Source organism: Puntigrus tetrazona, chromosome 11 (genome assembly GCF_018831695.1).
Source record: "Puntigrus tetrazona isolate hp1 chromosome 11, ASM1883169v1, whole genome shotgun sequence".
In the NCBI taxonomy this organism is placed as follows: domain Eukaryota; kingdom Metazoa; phylum Chordata; class Actinopteri; order Cypriniformes; family Cyprinidae; genus Puntigrus; species Puntigrus tetrazona.
Genome location: NC_056709.1, coordinates 10655440 through 10682240, shown reverse-complemented (window position 1 = coordinate 10682240; position 26801 = coordinate 10655440). Strand labels below are relative to the sequence as shown.

Below are 26801 nucleotides of genomic sequence, written 5' to 3'. Positions count from 1 at the left end.
AAGAGAATCTGGGAAGGTGTGTGTGCTTTCGGAAAACATTTTGATAATCAGCATGGTTTATGGTTGAGCATGTTACCTATCAGAGATCGGGAACGAGTGCGCCAACTTCCACAGCCTTGACACTGGCTGAATCTGCTCCAGGACGTGAAGCTACATTCATCCCTGCAAGGCACACGACATTCCCTCACCGGGACGGGCATCAGCCCAGCCCACCTCACACAGTCTGTCATATCTGCTGGAGAATCGTCCGCACCAACACACGTTACCTCTGAAAACATGATGGAGAGGGAAAAGACGCTTCAGTGACAATGCTCTAAGTGGAACACCATTTTTGGACGCTTTTGACAGATTGTCATTTTTCGTGAATTATTCCTTAAATATGTTAGCACAGCAGTGCGCAAAACACAATGAAATCTCTACAACATGCGTATAAAATGTAAAATGTTTCCGTTGAGTTAGAGGTGTAACGATTTGCATATTGTGCATCGTACGATTCATGGTCCTTTTCCAAATCGTAGTGATCATCCCTATCCCCTTGTTAGTGGAGACTTGAGTGAGCAGAGCACGTGCGTGTCACTATTTAGTCGTTTTGAACGCACTTGTCAAAGGAGCGAAGTAATTTCCTCATTACCTTCAGCTGGGATGTTCCCGTGACAACGAACGCAGCACGATGTTCGTCAGCAGATGCCTGCGCTTTAATGTCATCTATGTCCTTTTATTGTTATTAGCGTAACTGTTTTTAAAATATGCTAATATATAAAAACTAATATGTATAAAACAAGTTGCGACTTGTTTTTGTTTTGCTGCCGCTTGTCTTGAGACTTATTTCCATTGTGTTGAGGGGATTTTGTCAAGTTGCGCACCAATGGGCCCCCAAGTAAAGTAAAATTATATTTTGGAGCCTGCTGTAACATACTGAGCTTCATTCGTTCTCAATGATGAGCAGAATAAACGAGTGCAAAAAAACGTTCATATAACCGGCCTTATGTAAATTGTTCCACTCAATAATTTAAGGAAGAATGGTTTTACAAACAATTTACATAGATAATCATTCTGCTCATGTTTCTTAAATGAAGTCCGCTAAGCGTTTGTTTGCTGAGAAATACTCTTCTCACTTTCCAAAACTGACAGACAGAGTTTGGTCCCATACAAACCGCACATTGAAAGGATCCCTACTGTGTCTTGATAGGCCAGAACCTTTAAATTTACATGAAGCACCAGTAGGGTGTTTTAAAAAGGTGCCCGGGGACGGAGATGTCAGATGTCACACCGCGCTGTGTGTCCTCTCTGACATTCTGACAACGTTTTATAAGACGGGAGAATATGGGGAAAATCGCAAGGAAAAATAACCCTTCAGGCAGCCAAGAAGTCCCTCTGAATCTCTCAGATAAGTTATCGTCCTACAGTAACCCCGGTTTTGCAGAACTTTCCTAATAAAACTTTAAATCATACAGAGATCCTAATCTGTCACTTACCTCTTGTCTCTAGGCCAATACCACATGCCTCTGCGGGCCCACCCACAGCCTGCCTCACCCTGAATCAGGTACCAGAATGCACTGATGCCAGCGGTGGGTCTGCCATCTGCCAGGAAACATCAGCGCACAGAAAACATGTTGCGGTGTCTGGCTTACATCCAGTGATACCTTATGAACATTTTGTATCTTATTGGCACATCTAGTAGGGATACACATTACCACGTCTAACACCACATGTTTGATTACATTTGGGTATTTAAAAGACAGGTTCTTAAAACGCTAGAGTACTTTATAAAACTTTCCTAATTTTTAAGAACAAATGAGAAAAATGATATTTAAAGTTCAGTTTTATGTACACAGTTCGGATTTTTCATGACAACGAATCACTAATGAGCTACTGATGATGATATTATGTCATTTTCAAATTGATTATAATTTATTTGATACGTTAGTACAGCAGCTTTGTTATACGCTATTAATTGAAATGTATGTTTTTATTAAGGTGAAAGTGATTAAGGTGAAATTATAGCATTATAAAATATTTCTATTTCAAATAAAATTAATATTTTAAAATATAGTAAAATAAAAATCTGTTATAATAATATTTGAAAATACTATAGTTTTTACTGTATTTTGAAAAAATAAATGCTGCAATGCTGTGCAATGCCTAAGAGACTTTCTTTTTTTTTTTTTTTAGTTACCAAAACCAAATTTTTGCGTAGCAACCAATGAATTTTGAAACTACAAATTTCATTTGATATTTGTTGTAAATGACTTGACTGCTAGCTAACTTGTTGGGCCTTCTTCAGGATTATTCAACTTTTTTTGCCATTTATCACCAACATTTCAATTATGAAACCACTTCTTTCTTTACCTGTACGTTGGGCAGAGAGGAGGTGGATCGCATTCTCTCCTCATAAAGAGTATCGGGGCACTCTTGACCTCCATTAGCAGGTCTCTGGATTATGATCCTGTGACGGGACTGGGTTGGTGCGGTAGCATTTACTAGAAAATCAAAGAAATCCACAGTACTGAGAGTTTAAACTGGTCAAGTTGGTTAGTCTGGTTAGGACTATGTTTACCTGATAAACAGGAAGTGGTACAGGCGCTCCATTCACTAAAAGGTGTGACAACGCAGTCAGTTTTGCAAGGTAAAGGACAAGACCGTGGTCGAGTCAGGACGGAGGATTCTGGACACCTAAAGTATATTCCAGGATGAGACTATCTGTATGGTGACCGAATTTAGGATGGACGATTTTGAGGTTCCTTACCGTTTTGGCAGAACATGTCCGTTCCCGCTCTCCTGCACGTGACTTGGCGAATCTCTACTCCTGTTCCGCAGGTGGCATCATTCTCCATCTGTGGAGTTGTGCTGTTACCTTCGCTCTCGTCTGTGATGGTGTTTGGCACACAGGGATCCCAAGGTGAAGTATCCCAATAGTATACTGTGCATGAGTGTGTGCCACAGGGTCTCCATTGCTCCAGCTCAGGGGCCGGAGGACATGGCTTTCCAGCTATAACAAAAAAAAAGTAGTTTTAAATCCCAAATCTGTCGACACCAACAACTACGGTGTAATTATTTATAGCCTCAACAAATCTACTGTACTCTAAAAACTCTACACATTGATTTAATGTGGCATCATAGAATCATTTATTAGACATCCACTATAGTATTATACTGTATATACATATCAATCATTAGCTGTGCATAATATCACACTAGTTTGGAGGTCAGTAAGATGTTTTAAGTATTACCTTTATTCAGCAAGAACATTCAGTTACTCAGGAGTGATACAAATACTGTTTCTTTCAACGTTCTATTCTTTAAAGGATTCAGAAAAAAATTGTGTGCATATAAGAATGATTTCTGAAGGATCATGTAACAACAAAGACTGAGTAATGAATGCTAAAAATTGTGGAATAAATTAATGTAAAATGTAAAAATATAAAATGTCTGTTGCAGTTGTAATATAATCACATATATCCTTTGTTTTGATCAATTAATGCAGCCTTGCTGAGCTCAAGATTTTCTTTGAAAAATATATATATTACAAAAATCTATACATACACACACCCATCCATCGCGTATTTAAAGCGCTCCTATTATGGATTTTTGAAATTTACTTTTCATGCAGTATGTGGCGTTGTATGAAAAGACATTTTTGCACTGTTTATAAAGTTATCGCCTCTCAAAAGAAAGAGTTGACTCAAATCATTGAAACAAGTCGTTTTTTTAAATGAATCCCAAGCCGTTACAAGTTGAAACTTGTTGGTCTTTTCGCTTTGGTCTGAATGAAAATGCTAATTCATTCTTTGCCACTAGGTGCCGCTTTTGGAGCGGTAAAATATAGCTGTTTCCCGTTAATGCTGTACAAAAAGCAGCACTGCACACATGAACGTAGCTTTGTAACAAAATGGAAAGCTAATTGTTTGAGCAAATAAAAATAAATGCATATTATAAGAGAATAAAAGTGTTTTTGACCATGCATGCATGTTAACCTGTTGTTAGCGACACACAAAACCTGTGAACCTCTCATTACCCATAATAGGAGCGCTTTAGGGATGAAGGGCCATATGTTTGAGGGTCAAACAAAGGATATGTCCCGGTGAATTTGTCATAAAGACAGTATCTATAATTCCCTTTCAGTCGGTCACTCCGAGTCACGTCGGATGACCGGCGAATTGGGATCTCGCCGAGAGACCAATCTACTTCGAGTGTATCTAAACAAGCCAATTGAAGATTGGCATGCGCTAATCGCATCCAGCTGCCGCTGATCACAGCGCGTGTATAAATAAGCAGCGGGTGCAGCGCATATTCAGGTTTTCGCTTGGAGCCGAAGCGGACTGTTCCGCTCCAAAGATTTGCGATCTACGAGTGTTGGAGTACGGCGTTTCAGCGGAGGTCGTTTTCCTGCGTCGAGTGGATTGCCACAATCAGGCTGCACTACCCCCCTGTTTGTGTGCAAAACGGCTATCCCCTGTTGCCGCAGCACTAAAGAGCATTCGCGGGTGCGTCTTTTTAAAGACGACGTTACGCCTGGCAAACTCGACGCGTCTTGGAAGACAGCGTGGTCTTGCTTCAGACTACGTACACCCGTGTGTTTCTGGATCGCGGTTGTTACCTGGTGTTAGGTGATGGTCACAATCGTTGCCTCGCGTGCCTGGGCTTAGCACGCTGAGGTGGCGGTTGTGGATGAATCATTTCCTCGCGGGGAGATGGTCATCTCGGAGTGATGGGCGGGCTCTGTCGCCTTGAAAAAAGGAGGCGGAGCTTGTGTTTGCTCGACTTGGTTCTCATTCTGGCTGCAGACAGGTGGGCTCCATTTCGTTGTGACACAAAGCTTAAACTCTGCAACCAGTGGAGCTGCAAAGGGGCAGTCTGGACCCTCACGTGGGGTATCAGCTGTACCCTCTTGGCTCCCCTGATGATCAGAAGTCAATCGCTGCATCGGAAGGTGAGCCAGACATTTCTGGAAGTGAAGATCCGGTTGCTCTGCGTCTACCAGGCGTTGAATGTACTGGATACAGATCTAGAAATGGTGGCTATGCTTGCCCAGGCCGTCGAGGTGATCGGGATCAAGTGGAAACCTCCACTGCTTCCCGGCCCTCGAGGCTGGGCGATTGGTATTTAAGGGTGGCTTGCGCTGGTTCTCAGGGCCCCACCCTGGTACCTTTCTTCCCGGAAGTGCATGAGGAGCTTACTGGGATGTGGAAAGCACCTTTCACTGCCAGAAACTGCCCCAGTGGCTCCTCCTCCTTCACCACCCTTGACAGTGGCACAGCCAGGAGTTACGGTGATCGCCCCAGTGGAGCGGTCAGTTGGGATGCAGCTGTGTCCCAATGCCGTTTCCGCTTAGTGCGGTGATCCTGTGCTCCCCCTCCGGGCCTGCAGGTACTCGTCGGCTCTGAGCGGCAGTGCCTTGTGCGGCCTGTGGACAAGCTGCGCCTGCAGTACACGCTTTGGCGTTGTTGCAGGTTCATCAGGCCAAGGCACTGAAGGATCTGCACAGGGGTGGTCATGACCTGGAAGTTCTGAAAGAACTCTGTATCGTGATGGACCTCGCGCGCCACGGCGAGCGGCGAAAGGTCACAACGCGTCTCTGGGTTGTCACGATGGCCACTACGGTGGTCCAGAAACGCCATCTGTGGCTGTGTCTGGTCGACATGCGTGAGGTAGACAAGACACGTTCCTTGAATGCCCCATGTCCCAGACCGGCCACTTCGGCGACGCAGTGGAGAACTTTGCCCAGCAGTTCTCCGCTGCCCAGAAGCAGACTGAGGTAAGAAACATCCTGCCTCGGCGTGCAGCTGCTGCCTTCACCCAGCCCGACGGCCCACCTCAGCCAGCTCGTCGCCGAGGGTGCCCCCTGCTGCCGCCACCGCCCCCGTGCAGTCAACGCAGCAGCCCCCATCTAGGCAGCACCGTGGAGCTGGCAGCAGGGCAGCCACCCAGCCTGTCCAGGCTCCTGCCAAACCTGGAGGAAAGCGCAGGTGCAAGAGGCCCTCAGATCCGGGGATGGAGGAGCTGCTCTGCCGGGCAGAGAATGTTGCCGCTACCTAAAACCTCGACAAGGGCGGTTTCCTCTGTCTCTGGGTCCCCAGGAGAGCGAGGAGTTGAGCGGGCCAGTTCCGCGCCACTCACGCTCTCCTTGGGCTAATATGCAGCAGTGGGAAGACTGGGAGGACGAACCAACAGCCTACCCGCCTCACTTCTGCGGGGGATGCAGGTAAGAGTTGCACACACTCAGACCCGCTCCGGACCGGCCACGAGGCGCCGGGCCGGGTCCTGCACTCCCCTCGCTGCCCCATCGCCTGCACGTCGGTGGTTCCGCTCGAGCCGCTAGTTCGGTCTCTGGATGCCTGGTTGAATCTTCCCAGGCTATCCGGTGGCTCCTGCGAACCCTTCGACTTGGCTATATGATTCAGTTCATCCGGCGTCCCCCAAGTTCAGTGGGATCCGCTATATGTCAGTGAACAATGCGTGTGCCCCTGTCTTGTGGGCGGAGATTGCTGTCCTTCTAGTGAAGGCACGATAAAGCCGCTTCCTCCAGCCGATGAGGTCGGGCTTACAGCCCATACTTCATAGTGCCCAAGAAAGGCGTGGGTTATGACCAATCTTGGATCTGTGAGTCCTGAATCGAGCACTCCCTTCAGGATGTTGACACAGAAACGCCTATTCAGTGCGTCCGTCCCAGGATTGGTTGCAGCGATCGACCTGAAGGACACGTACTTTCGTGTGTCGATTCTTCCATGCCACAGGCCATTCCTGAGGTTGGCGTTCGAAGGTCGAGCATATCAGTACAAGTCCTACCCTTCGGGCTCTCCCTGTCGCCACGCGTCTTCATGCAAGTCGCGGAAGCAGCCCTGCTCCACTGAGAGAGTAAGGCGTTCGCATTCTCAACCAACTGGATGACTGGCTCAGTCCGGGCTCAGTTGTGCGAACACAGGGATCTGGTGCTACAGCACCTCAGCCAGTTGGGGTTTCAGGTCAACCAGGAGAAGAGCAAACTCTGCCCAACGCAGAGGATCTCTTTTCTTGGGATGGAGCTGGATTCGATCGATCAGATGGCACACCTCACAGAGGAGCGTGCCAATTCGGTGTTGAACTGCTTCAATATGTTCAAGAGCAGGATGGCGGTCCCACTGAAATATTTTCAGAGGCTCCTGGGGCATATGGCAGCGCGGCCACAGTGATGCCGCTGGGACTAATCCATATGAGACCGCTTCAACATTGGCTACGATCGAGTCCCGAGGTGGGCGTGGCAAAGTGGCACTCACCGGGTTCAAATAACACCGGCCTGCCGCCAAACCTTCACCCGTGGTCAGACCTCTCGTTCCTTCGGCCGGAGTGCCCTGGAGAAGGTCTCCAGGTATGCTGTGGTTTCACGGATGCCTCCACCACCGGCTGAGGGGCCACGTTACAACGGGCATGCAGTGTCAGGGGTTTGGGCGGGCCCTCAACTGCAATGGCACATCAACTGCCTAAAGTTGCTGGCAGTACATCTCGCCTAGGCAGTCTCGAGAACTGCCTTCGAGGCCAGCATGTACTAGTCCGCACAGACAACATACTGACCGTTGCGTGCATCAACCAACAAGGTGGTCTACGCTCCGTCAGTATGTCGCAACTAGCCCACCACCTCCTCCCTCCTATGGAGTCGGAAGTTCTGAGGTCGCTTCTCGCCATTCACATTCCAGGAGTGTGCAACCAGGCAGCCGACGAGCTGTCGCGAAGCTGCACTACCCGGAGAATGGAGACTCCATCCCGGGCGGTTCAGCTGATTGGGAACGTTTCCGAGCCACTCAGGTAGACCTGTTTGCCTCTCCAGAGACTTCCCATTGCCCACTGGCACACAGCTGGCTGCGGGGCCTTTGCAAGTATGTATTTCCCCAGTGAGCCTTCTTGCACAGACACTGTGCAAGGTCAGGAGGACTAGGAGCAGGTCTTGCTAGTAGCACCCTACTGGTGAAGACTTGGTTCCCAGAACTTGTGCTCCTCGCGACAGCCCCTCCTTGGCCGATCCCTCTGAGGAAGGATCTTCTGACTCAGAGATGGGGCACTCTTGGCACCCGCGTCCAGACCTCTGGAAACTCCATGTCTGGTCCCTGGATGGGATGCGGAGGCTCTCCAGGTGACCTACCTCAAGAGGTAGTCGACACCATTTCTTCGGCTAGAGTGCCGTCCACGAGACAGGCCTATGCCTTGAAGTAGAGCCTGTTAAGTCGAGTGGTGTTCTTCTCAGGGTGAAGACCCTGAATTGCCCTATCAGTCGTGCTTATCTTCTTGCAGCAAGGGTTGGAGCGAAGGCTGTCTCCCTCCACCCTTAAAGTCTACGTGGCTGCAATCGCTGCAAATCATGACCCCATAGATGGGAGGTCTGTGGGTAAGCATGGCCGGATTATCAGGTTCCTGAGGGAAGCCAGGAGGTTGAATCCTCCACGGCTCCCAACAGTACCCTCTTGGGACCTGTCTGTAGTGCTGACAGCACTGCAGTAGGCTCCGTTGAACCCTTGCCAGCAGTTGTGCTAAAGTTCTTTTATCTATGAAGACATTGCTCCTGCTCGCATTGGCCTCCATCAAGAGGGTAGGGGACCTGCAGGCTTTTTCGGTCGACGATTGTGCCTACAGTTTGGGCTCGCGGATTCCCAGGTACCACTGAGGCCACGGCCCGGCTCGTGCCCAAGGTTCCCACTACCCCTTCAGAGACCAGGTGGTGAACCTTCAAGCGCTGCCCCTGGAGGAGGCAGACCCAGCCCTGACGTTGCTTGTCCCGTCCGAGCACTCCGATGCTACGTTGACCGGACACAAAGCTTCAGGACCTCAGTCCAGCTCTCGCTTTGTCACAGAGGCCGGCAGAAGGGGAGTGCCGCCTCCAAGCAGAGGATGGCTCACTGGATAGTGGGCGCCATTACCCTAGCATACCAAGCACAGGGTATGCCCTGCCCCCCCTTCAGGTTGCGGGCACACTCAGCAAGTGTTGCATCGTCCTGGGCGGTGGCTCGTGGCACCTCGCTGACAGATTGTAGAGCTGCGGGCTGGGCGACCCCCAACACGATTGCTAGATTCTATAGCCTACGTGTGGAACCGGTATCCTCCTGTGTTCTCACCTCAAACTGGTAGAAGCACTGAGAGGCCCGGTTTGGTCGGCTTGTTAACCGCTCCAGAGCGTCCATACAGTAGACCCTATCGAGCTCCTCCATTCCCCTCGGCAGCCAGATGTTGCGGAGCATCCGGCGCCAGGCCCTCTCGATGAATCCGTGAGAACCGGTGAGGCTGGGAGCCATGTAAAGTACCCCAAGAGGACTTTATGTGTGTATTTCCACGGCATAGCCTTAGAGCCCGTGTTTCCCGGCAGACCTTCTGCCCGTCTAAGAGGGTTCAATCACCTCCAATTTTCCATATGCAAACTGAAATACTGTCCATATGCGTATTCGTTCCGAGACCTCCTACGGGAAGGCTGGACTTCCGCACGTCCCTGTTCACTAGAGCGTGGGGCGTTTCCCAATGTTCCAGTCTTACGAATGGGTAGTGTTACAAAAGTAGCTGGCTTCTTGTGGTTGAGCCCGGCCTCGCCGATAGACTGAGGGGCTTGTGGGCTCCCACAGGACACTGGAAGAGGCAGCGTCCATGGCGCTTTGGTAGGGATCCCACCGTCGGTCATCCGACGTGACTCGGAGTGACCGACTGAAAGGGAACGTCTCGGTTACGTATGTAACCCTCGTTCCCTGAAGAAGGGAACGGAGACGTCACGCCCGCCGCCACGGTGCTGCACCTCTGCTGAAGGGGCGGGTCACTAGCTCGGCTCCTCAGCGAAAACCTGAATATGCGCTGCACCCGCTGCTTATTTATACACGCGCTGTGATCAGCGGCAGCTGGATGCGATTAGCGCATGCCAATCTTCAATTGGCTTGTTTAGATACACTCGAAGTAGATTGGTCTCTCGGCGAGATCCCAATTGTCGTCGGTCATCCGACGTGGCGTCTCCGTTCCTTCTTCAGGGAACGAGGGTTATATACGTAACCGAGACGTTCATTGGAAAGAGCTGCACCAACATGAAAGAAGGGGATGACAGGACGAGATTAATAGAATATCATTTTAAAACGGTGATTAGAGATTTGTACTCGGGGTAAATCAGAGTACAGTTTAAAAAGAGGCATTTGAATAATTAAATGGAATGAGCCACAAAGAAGAGCTTTAATAAAGCCTGCTGCTGTACTCAGTTCTTCTGCAACTGCCGGAAACGTTACATTTCTAACACGTTTTTATAATTTGGGCTTTGTGTATTCATGATTTGTCCTCATTGTGTGTTGTAATAATTACAATATAACTTTACAATAACCATATCATCACAATGAAAATATGACTCAACTTGCGCTCCAATCATTTGGCCCGGCATCCTAAGTACGCTGCACAAACTGAATACTCGTGAACCAAATGTTCAATCTGAACTCACACTTTCCAGGAAGAGCCAGAATAAGACGCGAGCGAGTTTGTTTTCCCTCTTGGTGCTTACTGGAGCAGGACTGGGAACAGGAAGTCCAGGGGCTCCAGTGTCCCAGGACACAGTCCCCAGGACAGGGCATCTCACATGCCTGCAGGACCGGAGGAGGATCTTCTGAACACCCGTCATTAGGGACCGGCTCACCTATAATACAAAGATGAAGGCAGACATTTCTGTTAAATGCAACAAAACGCCCTTGTTTTAAGTTTTTTTAATTATATCAACATACTGTATAATGTTTATATTTTTACAGTTTCCTTTTTTGAACAACACTTATTCTTTCCCAATAAACAAGTACATTTAATTAACATCTTCGAATACAACCAAAGGAAATGTGTTTTTTCTTTGTTTTTGTTTTTTTAAAAATATGCAATTAAATTTACTGCCAAGTAACAAAATTAGAACATTGAAATAATGATCATGGCTTGCTGTAAGTACTGGAGAATCTCGGTTTACTGTTATCTTGCACCTAACAATCACTTTTCTTTAATTAAAATAGAATAATATGCAAATAAGATGCTGAATAGCACTATGATTGCTCTATTCTGTTCTCAAAGACCATGATTTTTAATTACCAGACAGCTTGAAAATAATTATCTGATAATTAATGGTGCGGTAAAACATTAGCGCTAAACTTCACTATGAAAAATACTCTGAAGTCCTAACTGCTTCATTGCCAAATAAATAAACAAATAAATAAATATAAAGAAGGAAAGAAAGATTTTAGTGGCAATTTCTGATTATGTTTTAACATTAATCTTACTATATGTTGTTAGTTTCAAGAAAAAACAAAACAGCCAAGATATATACTTAAATGAGTTTTAATACATTTTAGTAGGCTCAGCTTTTTTTGTAATGAGCATAATTTAACCAAACATTAACTAAACATTATTAACTTATAACTGAGGAAAGATCAACTCCCATATACAAAACGATCTCACAGATCTTTTTATTCGTGAGATTGGAAAGAACAATAGACACATACGGAATCAACTAGTATACCATGCTCTTCAGGTTGTTTGTGAGATAAAAGAACAAAGATAAAAGGCGAGTAATAAACCTAACTGGTCTGGACAGACTCTCCTCTGAGAATCAGATATTGAGCCGCAATAGTTCATTTCTTCATTACATCTCAGATGCAGGAAGGGCAACGTTTCACCAATTGATGTTAGGCCTTAAAAATCAATCTCTCTGAATTGTATTCGTTGCCTAAGATATAAATGAACAAACTGAGCTTTTTTTTTTTTAAAGAGACTGTCTCGTCTGAAGATGCACAGCTCTTAATATGTATTTTTATGACCCCTGTAATCACCACTTTCCTGTTGCGTTATAAGGGTTTATTTCATTTTCTTTTCACATGGCAGACAGGAGATTTTTCACCTATTTGTACTGTTAGAAGAAGCAATTTCCCAGAGTGATTATCTACCTAGAGCCTTAAAAAGTGCATTATAGTGCGCCAGAACTGCAGGACTGCTGATAGACAGCAGAATTCAATAGCGTGCTACTTCATAAACATCGAACTTGCAGTCAGATCACAGAAACTGGAGTGATAAGTTTAGCAAATGAAGCTATGAACCATGTCTGGCCATTGCAAAAACTCTTACACTTTGTGCTCTTTCCAATAAGCAATTTCCTATAACAGCAAATGCATAGTAATGTGATCAAAACTAGCACCATAGTAACTGTGTATATATACATATATACATACAGAATTGTACTTTATCACCATGGCAGTACAGAAAACACCAACTAAATTTTCATCAGAAAATGTAAAAATCAAGTTTATGGTTTACATAAACTTTAACCAAGTATAAAGTGATTACAACTCAAATCTCCAGCAAGAATACATTATCACATTAAACCAGCTGCAGTTCAGCTGTAATGGCTTTGGCATTTCAGCTTCACTTTGCGTTTTGTAGAACATTCCAAGTGCATGCTGGGAGGATGACGCTGTAAGGTTTAATGCAGATACAGTATGTGCGAGTCGGATGTAAAATTTCCAGCTCCAACGCATCCAGTCATGCCCGATGACTGCCTATACAGACGGACATGTTTCACATACAGTTGTAAACCCCTTAAGACCACTTATATGCTTACTACTGATGGACAACACACATGCTTGCGCTTGACGTGGATGAGTGACATTACAAAGAAAGACCTTAGAGAACACCTAAGGCTCTTTGGCTGTTGTGTGTCAAAACTGCATCTCAAACTCATCTCAGTGAGAAGCGCAGAGGACGGATAAGAAATACGCCACGTACCCTCTGGGAGGAGAGGAGATTAAAAGATAGCTGATCATTTGCTTATGGGAGTAAAAATAACTAATCGCCGAAGAGTTTGAGGATGGGGATAAAAGAAGGTTGAAAGTAATTAGAGAGATGAAGGTGAAGAATGATGGGATTGAGAAAGATAATTAAAGGGATAGTTCACAAAATGCAAATGGTATCCTCATTTAAAGGAACAGTTCACAAAAAAAAAAAAAAATCCTAATTTTGTATTTCATCATTTACTTACCCTCGAGTAGTTCCAAATTTTTATGTATTTCTTTGGAAGGAAAATATTGTATAGAAATGGTGACCCAAAACAGCCTGATTAACTTTCTGCAGAAAATCTTTCTTTGTGTTGGGCACCCTCACACCACTTGAGGTTATACTACTCGAAATTATGACAGAATTTTCATTTTTAAATGAACTATTCCTTTAATCACCTTCATGCATGTTTTTAGAATAATACCTTTGGAGATTTTTTTTTTTTTTTTTGCCAAACGTTTGGGGTCAGTAAGATTTTGAAATGTTTTTAAAATAAGGCTACATATTTACCTGATGAAAAAACAAAGCAAAAACAGCTATATTGTGAAATTACAGCACAATTTAAAATACATGTTTTTGTTTTTTAATATATTTTAAAATGTTATTTATTCCTGTGACGGCTAAGCTGAATTTTCAGCATCGTTACTCCAGTCTTCAGTGTCACGTGATCATTCTATCGGAAATCATTCTAATATGCTGATTTGCTGCTTGAGAAACAGCTAGCTCAAGTAAACAGCTTTTCAATATTATTTAATGAATAGACAGTTTAAAATAACAGTTTATTTGAAAAAAACACAGTATCATTATAAATGTGTTTACTGATACTTTGAACAATATAATGGTTCCTTGCTGAGTAACAGCAAAAAATGATAACAACAAAAAATTTAATTGGCACCAAAACTCAAACTGGAAGTGTAGGATTAGGGATGTTAGGCTCCAAAAATGACAACAAACACTATGAAATTACAGTCCACCATGATTTGTCTTACTATATTCTTCTGAAGCCATGAAATAGTTGTGATACTTCCTAAAAAACGTTCCTAAAAATTCTCAAGACGCCAGAACTGATGTCAGTTACATCAAGCATCATCGGTCTTTTTATAATCAGTCAGGTCATTAATTTGTTTGTTGGTAAAAAGGCAATGGGCAAAATGGCAAAAGGGCTTACAACATTAGACAACAGGTTAAAATAAAATACAGGTATAACATTAAATATTTGAATAACTGAAAATATACAAATGGACTGCATGATACTGTTAGTTTGCTTTTTATTTTCTCTGTACAGAAAAGAGCACATCTGACATTCTGCAAAATAAGTCCTCTTCTGTTCCATGAACAAAAGTAAGTCTTCAGGTATGTAACTACATGAAGGCAAGACTGACTTTTCAGTTTTGGGTCAACTACTCCAGTAAAAATAGAAAGAAAAAGGAAACAATGAGCTGCATATATATACCTGTGGCAGACAAACACTCCAGACTCTGTTCTTGGAATCCTGGGCCACACGACCCATTTTGAGGAACACAGGGTCCCTGTGACGTCACTCTCCACTTGAAGCAGACGGGGTCATCGCAGGTCATCGCTTCGCTGACGTGAGGGCAACTGTCGGATTCCGCCCATGACTCCTTAATTACAGAACGAGTTCTCACCCTGAAACCTGCAAGTGAGGTGAACGCAGGCAAAATAACAGCGATGACTCAAACAGTAAACCTGCTCGATGCCAACGTTTTTGCAGATATTGTTCCCACACTCTGGCAAAATAAACAGTGCAGCAGTCGAATATCTTGGCCAGATATATATGCACAGGAAAGGAGAGAAGAAATAGAAAACGGAATATGCAGAAAAAGGCGTTTATGGCGAGTCTAAATGCAGGAATGCAGCTGACCTGAGTGGGCGGCACCACAGCTTAGGGTCAGATATAAGTTACACCTGGTATTCACACATGATTTACATTACTGAGAGGAGAAACCATGGACAGGGGGTGGGAATAAATGTGTGCGATTTAGCTTTGGATGTGTGCGATCTGGTTTGATGGGATGTTTTCGTCTCTCACCTCTTCTCCCTTGAAGTTCCAAACAGTTGTCATGGAGACAGGGTCCCCAGGGTGACCAAGGCGTGAGGGGACAATGTTTCTGACAGGGAATGAAGCAAGACTCAGCCAATAGCGGTAAAGGCCCGGTGCACAAGTTTCTGCCAACAGGCCGATTCACTAATAAGAAAAAAAACGGAGAGATTTACCATAAAAAGTGGTATATTTTTATCAGCTATATGAAATGCATCAAACACAAAAATAAATGTAATTCAAATCCATCTGTGTGTGGCCGCAGATTACCATTTAAATCAAAAACCAGAAATATAGAGGAAACTAAATCTCCCCCTTAGCGTTCTGCCCTGAGATTTAACAGCCTATGAAGGATTAAGTAAAAGGAAAGCAATCTACAAAATCTTTTTTTAAACATTGTTTATGCCAACAATGTTTTAAAAAAAAGACTCTTATTTGTGTTAATCACATTTGCTTATTGTAACGCGAGATGGACATATTATTAGTGCTCTGATCCAAAACCAAAAAGTGTTCAAAAGCATCATCTTCACTCAAATGGAATCTTATAAATGACTTGGATCACGCTTCATAGGCTGCAAATTTAGACTCTTCTTGTTGCTAAGGTAACGACACAATACCCTAATAAGCATAAAACGATATAATGCACACAATTACTAGGTGAAATTTTGCCGTTAGTTTAAAATCTTTTTATTAATACATTATTGTTGATAATGATGCGTAAGTCTGAACAACTAAAACTGCGACTGAAATTGTAAAACAGGTTTAGTGTCTGTAAGATTCTTTAATGTTCATTAAGGCTGCATTTGTTTAAACAAATAGAGCAAAGCAGCAATATTGTTAAATATTATTAAAATTTAAAATAACTGTATATTAACTGTGTCAATATGGATAACATTTTAATTAATTCATATGATGCAAAGCTAAATTTTCAGCATTGTTACTCCGGTTATCAGTGTCATACGATCCTTTAAAATATATATATACTGATTTACTGCTCAAGAGAAGAAAATTTGTGGATGATCAATGCAATACTTAATTTTTCTGTGAAATCTTTAGCTGATAGGGATGTTGTCAAGACCACGGTATACTGATTTTCACCAAGTCCTGAATGACTCACATAAATGACTCATACTCACATAAAACGATTTCAAATAATAATGCGATACTACCATTGTGCAAAAACATGTAACATTGTGTAAAATATTAACCAAAAACATATTTCTGTTAATGATCCACAGTTGACTCTAAAAACTGAGTTCTTACTATGGGATGATACTTTGTTGTCATGGATTCTGACACAATATCCCTCTCGGGTCCGGATGCCACGTCCACACAGGATGCTGGTGTTGTTATGGCGATGGTCCTGCTGACTCAACAGTGGGGTCACCTGGCATGGTTTCCAGTTGGTCACCCTCCACTCATACCTGTATTTCCAGCCAATTAAAATACATTAAAATACATAAAATACACTTGAAGACAAACTAAAGAGTCATCGATTCAGTCTTTTCAAAGTCACAATAAAACTGAAATAGCAACATATCTTTCTTCTATATTATTTCCAAGCTAAACAATTATCAAAAAATGAAAAAAAAAACTGTATAGTAAGATATGATTTAAAGTTATGTGGTCATTTTTAAAGAAACTGCACGGTGGGATAATTGCCTATGTGCATTTTTGGTAAATTTTATTTTCAAGTTGAATTTAAAAACTATCATTTAAAAATGATTTTGCCAAAGCTATCTCTTCACCTTGGGCACAGTGGCAGAGTGTCTTCCAAAACATTACAGTTAGCTTTTTCCTTCAGGGCGGGGCATGGCTCTCCTCCACCAATGGCTGCTCTTTCCAGGCTGCGGCTCCTGATTTTGAAGCCAGGCGATTGATCAGACGTCCGACATGTCTTTGAACACGGACTCCACCGTGACCAATCAGACACTTTGCAGTGTCTGGGCATCACGCATGAGCGAAAGTTCACCGGGCTGTTATCGTGGTCGCAAAGGCTGGGGGTGAGAAGAAAATTTACAGTGTCATCTTTTTTACCGCATTTTTATGACACTGTAAAATGAAGAATTGTACCGCTGTAAAAAGATGATTGATAGTTTGTGGCGCTCTGCTGCTATTTTCTAGGTTAACTGGTTGGCTGAACTGTCCTCTTTGCATCTTTGATTAAAAAAACAAAACAAAAAACAAACTGATTACAATTCAAAAAATTACATCAGCAGTTACTGTTTAGTTACTTTCAAAGGATTTTCATGTTTATGTATTGCCTTGTATTAAAAAGAGGCTTCATCTGCCTGTTCTGAAGCTGCTGGCATGCATTTAGCCTCTGGCTAGTATGACAAAAAAGGTAGCAACATAAACAGAACATTTTTCAAGCTGTCTCTCGAACTCTCCAAGGCTTTATCGTTGCTGCTGATTCTCACTGAATATATTGGCATAGAAAACAAGCGAAAGCAAACTATGAAATCCTGCGAGAGAGAGATGGGTGTTCCGTGGGTGTTCAATTTATTCAGAAGTTTAGTCTGGCTTAATACGAATGCGAAAAAGTTTGCAAACCGCAATGGGAATCGTATAATCTGAAGACATAAAATGATGTTAATTTATTATGCAGACAAATAAAGACCGGCATTAGCATCTTATTGTTGGTAACACTATTGATGCTACTGCATAGACAACAAAACAGCGCTTGCAAAATATTGATTGCGAGTGTGCTTGTTTTAGAGTTGAACTGACACTGAATAAACATTAGTGGATTAGTTAAATAGGGGACCGCCAAGTGCTAATCTTCAATATACTATTAAAAAGGTATTAGTCATGAAATAGAAAGCAAAGAATTTGATTAAATAATATTACAGTATTTCACTGGGATAATGAGTTTGATACGCTAAAAAACACTTAAAATGTTCACATAGTGATGGGAATTAAAACTCATCCCACTCAGGTGCGATATTTAAATACAGATTTATATGGACATTTTTAAACCTTGAAGGGCACCTATTATGCAAAAATCACTTTTGTTGTTTGAACATAAATGCACTGGCAGTGTGTGAACACAACCACCCTTTAATAATACATATCCACCTGCTGCTTTATTTAATCCCGTAAATCATAAGCAGTATCTCAAAACAAGTGTGTGATGTCACATTTACAAGCCCCATCCGACTGCTGAAAACAGTGCTGCATTGGCGAGAGACACCTCCCTTACTACTATGGCTTTAAAACGCATGATTTATATGTGACAGGCATTATAAATCAAAAGTATCAGAAGATACTTTCCAGGAGAGTATCAGAGGTAGGAGCTGTGAAGAGTGGTTGCCGTGTTTTCACAGCAAAACCCACTCAATTGCTACTCAAAACTCGCCCAATCCCGCTCCGAGTGGGGTCCCGGGGGGGGTTGAAATTCACACTTCAGGGGATTAATATCATGCTATTGGGGTCGCTTTAACCTGCAGACACTAAAAAGGCAACAGTGTTAAAGTAGCCCAATTCTGTGGAAAAACCAAGGACTTGGCAACACTGCTGTAAGGCACAGTCCAATTCTGAAAAAGCGGACTGGGACCAGCAGCTCATTTGCATTTAAAGAGACATGCACAAAAACAGCCTGTTTCTGCTTCCATTCAAAATAGGCATTGATGTCAAAATGATGATATGAATGGTCTATGGGTCATTTTGAGCTGAAACTTCACAGACATACTCTGGAGACACCTGAGACTTATATTGCATCTTGTAAAAAGGGGCATAATAGTCTCCCTTCACTATGCTCAACTTAAACGCTGGATTTGTTACAATTTTTGTGAGATTTGTTAAGACCTCTGCAAAGTTGGTTCAGTCAGACCACCTTTTCTTTTCCTTTTTTGTCAATAGATGGCTCTCAGTGGGTGCTACGATTTTATCAAATATGAATACACAGAACTTGAAAATATTTGCAGCAAATCAAAAAGCATAGCTTGCTTGTCTCACTGGATTCCCACTGTTCTATAGTATGCTCGACAGGATGTGGATATTTTCTGAAATGATTCTTCATTTTTCATATTCACTACAATACACGGCAGTCCTGCTCTCTCTGGAGCTTATTATTGTAGTTTTCTAGGTGCAACAAGTACTATTTCCATTAAAATCGAATGAAAAATTAATAAAAAAAGCAGCTGACTTGGGATCTTCCCTCAGCAGGAAAAAGAAAAGGCGGAATATCTTCTCTGTTTTCCGTCTCGCCCACAACAGAAGGTAAAATTTAGATTCAGTTTAAATTTGACAGTGTAACCAGTAACGCATACATAAATATCAGCATGTTCTTTGATGCAAACAGCATCATATGGTAAAATGGGAATCCATCTGCACTCGCAGGATGGTAGTGCTTAATACAGAAGACTCTAATATCCTCACTGTGGGGAGGCATTTAATAAAACAAGTAAATTTATTGCATAACATTGTTGCATAACTGTCTGCTAATAGGCCTGTATCATTTATTCATGGTCAGATTATGAGTCCTCATTGCGGCTCTATTTGACCACAGACAATTCTGAATACATCTACATTAGGTTCTTCGTTTTTCTTTTTTACAGAAAAAAGCTTTTATTACACAGCTCTCTCTTCATTATCGCAATAAACTAATTGAAGCAGTCTGTGGACTTTTTTTTTGTAAAATGCTATAATTGATCAATTTCTTACATAGTTGTGCTAGTTTCATGTCTCTTTGTATGACTTTACAATGTCTTTTTACTTAGATAATAAAAGTATCTAAAACACTTTTTGATAGGTACGTTTTAAGCAGTTTTGCCCTTATGGTGTGGATGAAGCAGTCAATAAAATAAAATAAAATAAAATAAAAAACACATTTAAATAAAATTAATAACTGGTACACTGACTGATCGATCTATGAATTGATGGACATTAAATTGATTGCATTTCTACACTCATTACCACCTTAGCATGGCGTTCTTCCCATCGCTCCTCATACAGCGCAGTTGCCTAGTCTGATAGCCAATGGTAATTTCCCAGGATTCTTTATGGCCTCTTTCATCATAATGATTTGGACGGTAATTACTCTCAGCGTGGCGTTTGATGGTGTACGGCTTTGATTGTTTTTTTTCCCATCAAGCCCGAAACCAAAGTCCACTGTGGTCTTTCCAACAGGCCCTGTCCCTTTAAGTCTGCAAGGGCTCCAGGGCCCACCCACAAACTGTAACTGTATTCCTGTTGGTCGGAGGGACAAAGGGCAGGGTGGGCTTTCTCGTGGTTACAGGGACGCGTCTGGGTGAGGCTGGGACAGTCTGCTCCTCCATACAGAGGCGCCCGCGAGCACGTGTCTGGTGCGCTGCTGGAGGGCCGACCCGCAGGTACGACTGCAGGTGGACCAGTGGGTGAAGGCGGAGACGACGCAGTCGATCGGGCAGGGTAACAAACACGCCTGTTCTCGCCCGCGCTGCTGAAAACGCTTCACACATATGCTGGCTCACCGTGGTGCCGTTGGTACGCTTCACACACACACATCTCGGCTCTGTACTCCACGCTGAGCGGTCACACATCGATTGGCTGGGAGGAGAGGACCGGGGTGCAGGGACCCCAAGGAGACGAGCGCCACTCAAACAGATCCTTTGCCACTCGCACATCTTCACACACACTCTCTGGTGCGCTGGGCGATCAGATGGAAAGCAATTGGACTGATGCGTGCTCCAGCCTTCAGAATGGACACACCACACAGAGCGACTCTGAAGCCCGACCGAACCGCAATCATTGGCCACGCATACACCCCATACATCTAGAGGAGAAGAAAAGGAGAGGCAGACAGAATATGACGTGAATTATATTGCTATTGTAATTGCTGTCTATTAAAGCCCAAAGCAGGCACAATGATGAGCCGCTATTCATCTCACTTTAGAGCTGAAATACTGTACATGTGGATTCAGCCACACAAGAAGGATAATCATCTTTAATCACTTTAGAACGGCGCTGTCAAAAGAAATGAACTGGAGAGGAAAAGATGGGAAAAAACAATGACAAAAATCTGGATTTTGCTACCTGCTAAGATTATGAAAATAGGGAGCGATTCTAACAAGATGCAGCAAATCAGTCTATTTGGAACAGTGTATAGAATAGAATAGAAAAGAACATTTAAAAGTTTGGGGTCAGTTAATATATCAGTTACGTTAAATGCATATAAAATCACAGTAAAAGTATTTATAAAGTTATTAAATATTTTTGTTTCAAATAAACAATGTTATTTTAATATTTTCACAACATTGATATTTTTACTATTGCATTACGCCTTTTCAAAAATATATAAAAATAAAAGTAAAAAAACCTAAACTTTTAGTGTTTATTATAATATAGTTATATAATATAATATAGTATAATATAATAATACAACTTAAACAATTTACAAGATTCTTTAATAAATAAATAAAAGAAAGACAGAACGTATAATTGAAAAAATGTCAAAATGTCAGTAAAACATTTAAAACATGTTTTAAATAAACTATTACGATATTAGTGTTTTACTGTAATTTTGATTGAAGCCTTAGTAAGCATTAAATATATATTATAAAAAATATAAAGAATGGGTTCCTAAATTTTTGTATATAATATAATATTATAATAGTCCAGTTTGTCAGAAATTGCCTACCTTTGTATGGAAAAGAGTTTTAATCGGCATTTTTGACTAACTATTCCTAAACATTCCAGAACAATGTCTATCGAACTATTTCTATTTAAACCAAAATTCAAGGTTTCAGCCAGATTGCAACTACAGTTTTTTCCGACCTCACAGCCACGAAAACAATCCAGATCATTCATGTTAAATCATTTACCTGATGACCTAGTGATACTTTTTTCAATTCAAAGGAAGGCAAAAAACTGCCACTTTTTTACAACTGCTTCATTTATCCCCTATTAGAAATGAGTGGACAGAAAGAAAAAGAAGCCACGGGAAGAGAGGGAGCAGATGCTTCAAACACACAGTAAAAGTCTGACATCATTGCTGCTGTTCCTCAGGGGACGTCAAAGACCATGTTCTCCTCATCACACCACTGGTGAGGTCACCAGTGAGACCCCGCCTTCCCCTAAATGGCAGCTAATGCACAGCGGAGCAGACATAAAGCATGTGACAGAGCCATATGGGGTGACATCGGTACTGTATGAGCGCCGAGGTCAGCCAAACCCCTCCAGTCAAAGCCGAACACACATTTGATCATTAGACTGTCAGTCCTCACAGCGTACTAATTACTGCTCGCGCGCTCATCCTCCTTACTCAAATATCAATTTACTCTGAGGCAGGGGGTTCAGGTAAAACTTTAACCGCAGAGGCCTGTCCTACAGAGATCTCCCGGCTAATCAGGATTCTGATGGATGGCATGCTGATTAAAGACTTTAGATGTGGGAATAATCGCTTTGAACTGAGGCGATGAGAGAAAAAGCGCCAGGAAAGAGGTTTTTTTTTTTTTTTGGTTGTTGTTGTGTTGTTCTCTGTCTGAACTGACATTTTTGGGGTAGAAAATGAGAGAGAAAAGGAAAATGCGACGCTTTTAGCTGTGAAGGGAGATACATTTACTCTACTTTTTACTGGAAGATGAAAACCACGTTATCAGAAATGTAGATCTATATCCATTATATTATTTTTTCATATGCTTATGAAGATTATATATTGATTTGGTTTACACACTAGCATTTAGAACTCTGGGGTTGGGATGATTTCTTATGTTTTGGATCACAAATACAGTAAAAACGGTGTGTATCGTGAGTATTATATAAATAGCTGTTTTTTTATTGTAATTTATTGTAAAACGTAATTTATTATTTTGAAGCAAAGCTGAATTTTCAGCATCAGTACCCCATTCTTCAGTATCATATGGTCATTCTAATATTTGCTGCTCAAAACAATTTCACTGCTTAGTATTATTTATTTATTTATACTGTGGAATTATGTTGCATTTTTAGGATTTTTTTTGTAAATAGAAAGTTCAAATGAGCAGCATGGATTCAAAGTAAAAATATTTGCTGTCACTTTCACAAATGAATACCTTATTGCTTGAAAAAAACACATAAACCGATTCAGGAAAACCACGGACCAGCTGATTTTCACATCCTTACCAGAGTTACCACATGTGGCGCTCACCAAATTACAGTATGAACATAACCCATTAATATTTTGCGGTCAGACAGTGTTTCTGCAGTGCAGTAATTTTGAAAAGTGTGATATTTTCAAATCTGATTCGACAACATTGAGACTCTAAAATTCCAAATATTAATTAAATTTTTGGAAGACACACACACACACACACACACACACACACACACACACACACACACACACACACACACACACAAAATCACCCTCACAGCTGTGACAAGCTTCTTCCAACTTTCAGACTGACTTGTATGTCTCACAGGGAGTTGATCCTCTATCTCCCTCTGTCTCTCATGTGGTCATCATTGAAACTCAGCAGGCAGGCGGACAGAAACAGAACTGAGATACGAGCAGGACCCTGTCCCGTGGTGTCACAGCAACTTAAAGCTGTTAGATGGGATGAGGTCGCTCCCAGGGCATCGCAAGCAAAGTCACTGTCGGCAAGATCGAGAGTGGTTTTACTCAATTTTGGCAGCACAAAGACAGAGATACAGTTTGAACTAGGATATCTTATCTGGGAGAATACACATTATTTCCTTACACATTATCTAAAAATTTTAAATCTATTAACTTGAAAAAAATCTAATTTTGAGTGAAAATTGAAATTGGTTTTCATTCCCGCAGGAGGGTTTTTATTTTTGCCCCAGGCAAAACCCATCGTCCTCCACTGCTAGGTATATTTCATTAGCACCAATCAGATGCTTTGGTTCAAACACACCCGAGACAGGTTATTTTCCGCTATTCAAAATTTCAAAAGCTTTAATCACCCACAACACACAAGGCTCCCAGAGTTCTCTCTATGGTGGGATTCCTCAGTGGCTGTACTTCTATTATGAAGACCTCCGGCATCAACAGCACTGTACTGCTGTATCACCTCTGCAGCACACTCAAAACACCTGTCTATTGGTCTCTTTTTTTATGTTATTTATTTTGCATTTGGCCTATACTTCTAGTGCAAAAGTTCAACAATGCAAAATTATCATTTCATCAGCTCGTGAATTCCCAGGCAATCTAACCTGTGACCTTAGCATTGTTAGCTGCATACTCTGAGATGAAGTCTTCTCCAGCCTACAAAAATATACTTTAGTACAATGATGTTACCATTTATGCATACTGCATACTGTGATGTGATACTAAACACACTACAAGCATCTGAGAACTCTTCAGATTAATCACAGAAATGCAAACAGTTGAATATATATGAACATAAATCATGATTTTATAAAATAATATGCTAATTCTTATTATTATGAATTTTAAAAACAGTTGTGCTGCTAATACTTTTTTTTGTTGCTATACATGATCCAGCAATAGATGAAAACATCTGAACAGTACCATTCAAAATAGTGAATAATAATAATAAACCAGATATTAGGTCTAATGTGACTCGAATTTACACAACTACAGTATGTTAAAAAGCATTTTTGTAATATTAAAACAGTTGACTAAGAGTATGCAATGCTAAACCAAATCACATGCTGTTTAGCTGAATAAGAGAGCTAAGTATAATTGGAGATTGGCTGTCAGAATGAACAAGTGCATTGGTCCATATGCTACACAGCATGACTCAACAATGCAACCACTGTTTATGCCGAAAGAAATCAAATTATGTATTTATGATGTCTGAAAGTGTCAGAGCCATTAGTGTTGTTTACACATTAAAAAGAAAAGAAAGAAAAACACATTTCCTGACCCAGAGGTCTCTGGAGATGGCAAAATCCTCCCTCAGCAGCTCAAAGAAATGTTCTGGTCTGACACTCACACACTTTTTGGATACGTCCACGGTGAAACAATAGGGCACATGACAAATTAATTACTTGCTGATGGTCACAGATGCAATTACAGTGCTTTTCTGCCTATCACCGACACTTTAGCAAAGGAAATGGAGCTGTTTTTGGTCTGTCACGAGTCGGTTGGAGTCTGGGTGGATTCTGACGTCTTAAATGTGAAAGGCTTTGGATCTTGCTCTGGAAAGCTTTTTTTGTTTTCTTGGATGTAAAATATGACAGAAATTACATTAACTATTGCATGTTCTAATAACATCTGACAACTAACAAGTTCATTTTGAGCAACAATAAAACCTGCAATATGCTTACTTTCTCTTATTTCCTGTTAATGTATGTAAGATCAAATGCATACAGTTTGGAGCTAGTATTTTAATAATGACAGAAAGAAATGTAGTTGGCTGATTTAGAGTCAGAGATAAAGGTCATAAAGATAATGCAATTATCTATTCAGTCTCTATGTAATGCCAACCTTTTATAGTCTTTTGTGAAAGAGAACTCACACTCTGAGAAGAATGGCTTTTGATTTAACAGGAATCCTATTCATTTCACGACCACCAACTATAATTCTGTGAAAGGCTGTGTGTGAACATCTGTACATGGTGATGGTTTCTCCTCATTCACCCCACAGTAAATTAGTACTTACTGTCAGGGCCTCAAAAGAGGGGTCAAGATAGAACTTTAATAAACTATAAATGTAAATAAATGAATTGTAATTCAACTGTATTATATATTAATTACAATTGAAGTTCTGTACAGATATATGATTTTATTAATACAGTGTGATTGACTTTATGGTCTCGATGATTCAGAAATCACACAAAATGAAATTAAGGAGTTTTACTATGATAAAACCATTGTTAACTTTGGTAAGGGTTGTGATGTCAATGTTTTTTTTGAAGAAATTGAATTGTTTGGTCAATATTAAACAAATATTTGATCGTCCTGTAAAGTGTTTGGTGCCTTTTTGTAATAATGTAAATTGTATATTTTGTATTATATTATGTATTTTAACAGTCTGTATATGTATATGTTTTATAATTACATTCAGCTTATATAATATGCATGTTCATGTTTAGATTTGTATTTATAGTATTTATATATATATGTATATATTATTATTAATATAAAACAAATGTTGTTTTTTAGCAACTGGGGTTTGAGTTAGAGTGAGAGGTCACCAGTGTCTTTTCATACAGGCAAAAATATAAATGAATAAATAAATAAATATATATAGAGAGAGCAGCCTATATAATAATGAAAGAAAATAAATCAACATCATGCTTTCACTGTATTAAGTGATAGTTTATCCTAAGGCACTATTGAAGCACTTAGCGTTATAAAGAGTGCAGCTGAAAAGACTGAGTGTGGCTGATGCATGAAAGTAATTCCTGCATTAAAATGCGTTTATGGCTTTTAGTACATGCCTGTTAGCTTTGAGAACAACCTTATGCTAGCTGTCTTTATCTCTAGAAGGTTAATTTGCACCTCTTGTTTTCCGAGACAGTCATTATCTGTCCAGCTTGTGACGTCAGTTACATGAACTCCAGGGAAACTGGTTTTAAAATGAGATTTTCAAGCAGGCAGAGTGCTTTAAGACACAATCTCAGGAATTTGCTTTCTTGTCTGCACACAGTATTCTCATTTCCAGAACAGGGAAACTGAAGAAAAATTAAGAACAAAACAGGTAAGGAAAATTAGACCTTGAGTACAATAGCAAGTGTGTAGGTGGACAAATGAGCATTTCTTCACAGTGTGAAAGTGGACCCACTCCTTCAGGATGAAACAAGTATCGATTTTACATTCCAGGAATCATCACCCCGTGGCCCTGCAGAGCTGCTCTTCGATCCACACAAAGCACGTGAGGAAACTCACTCAGAGTCTCAGAGAACTGACCACAACTTCACACCAAACTTCTATTATCATCACCACTTTTGTCTATAAAGCATTTTTACAGTTGCCTTCATCAGCAGCGCTGGACATTCATCCATCCATCCATCCATCCATCCATCCATTCACTCATCCATCCATCCATCCATCCACTCACCCATCCATC

The 26801-nt window shown here is 41.6% G+C and overlaps 1 pseudogene; it reads right to left on the bottom strand.

Annotated features, from left to right (window-relative positions):
- The window catches only part of LOC122353609, a 52289-nt pseudogene that overhangs the window by 11217 nt on the left and 14271 nt on the right, over positions 1-26801 (bottom strand).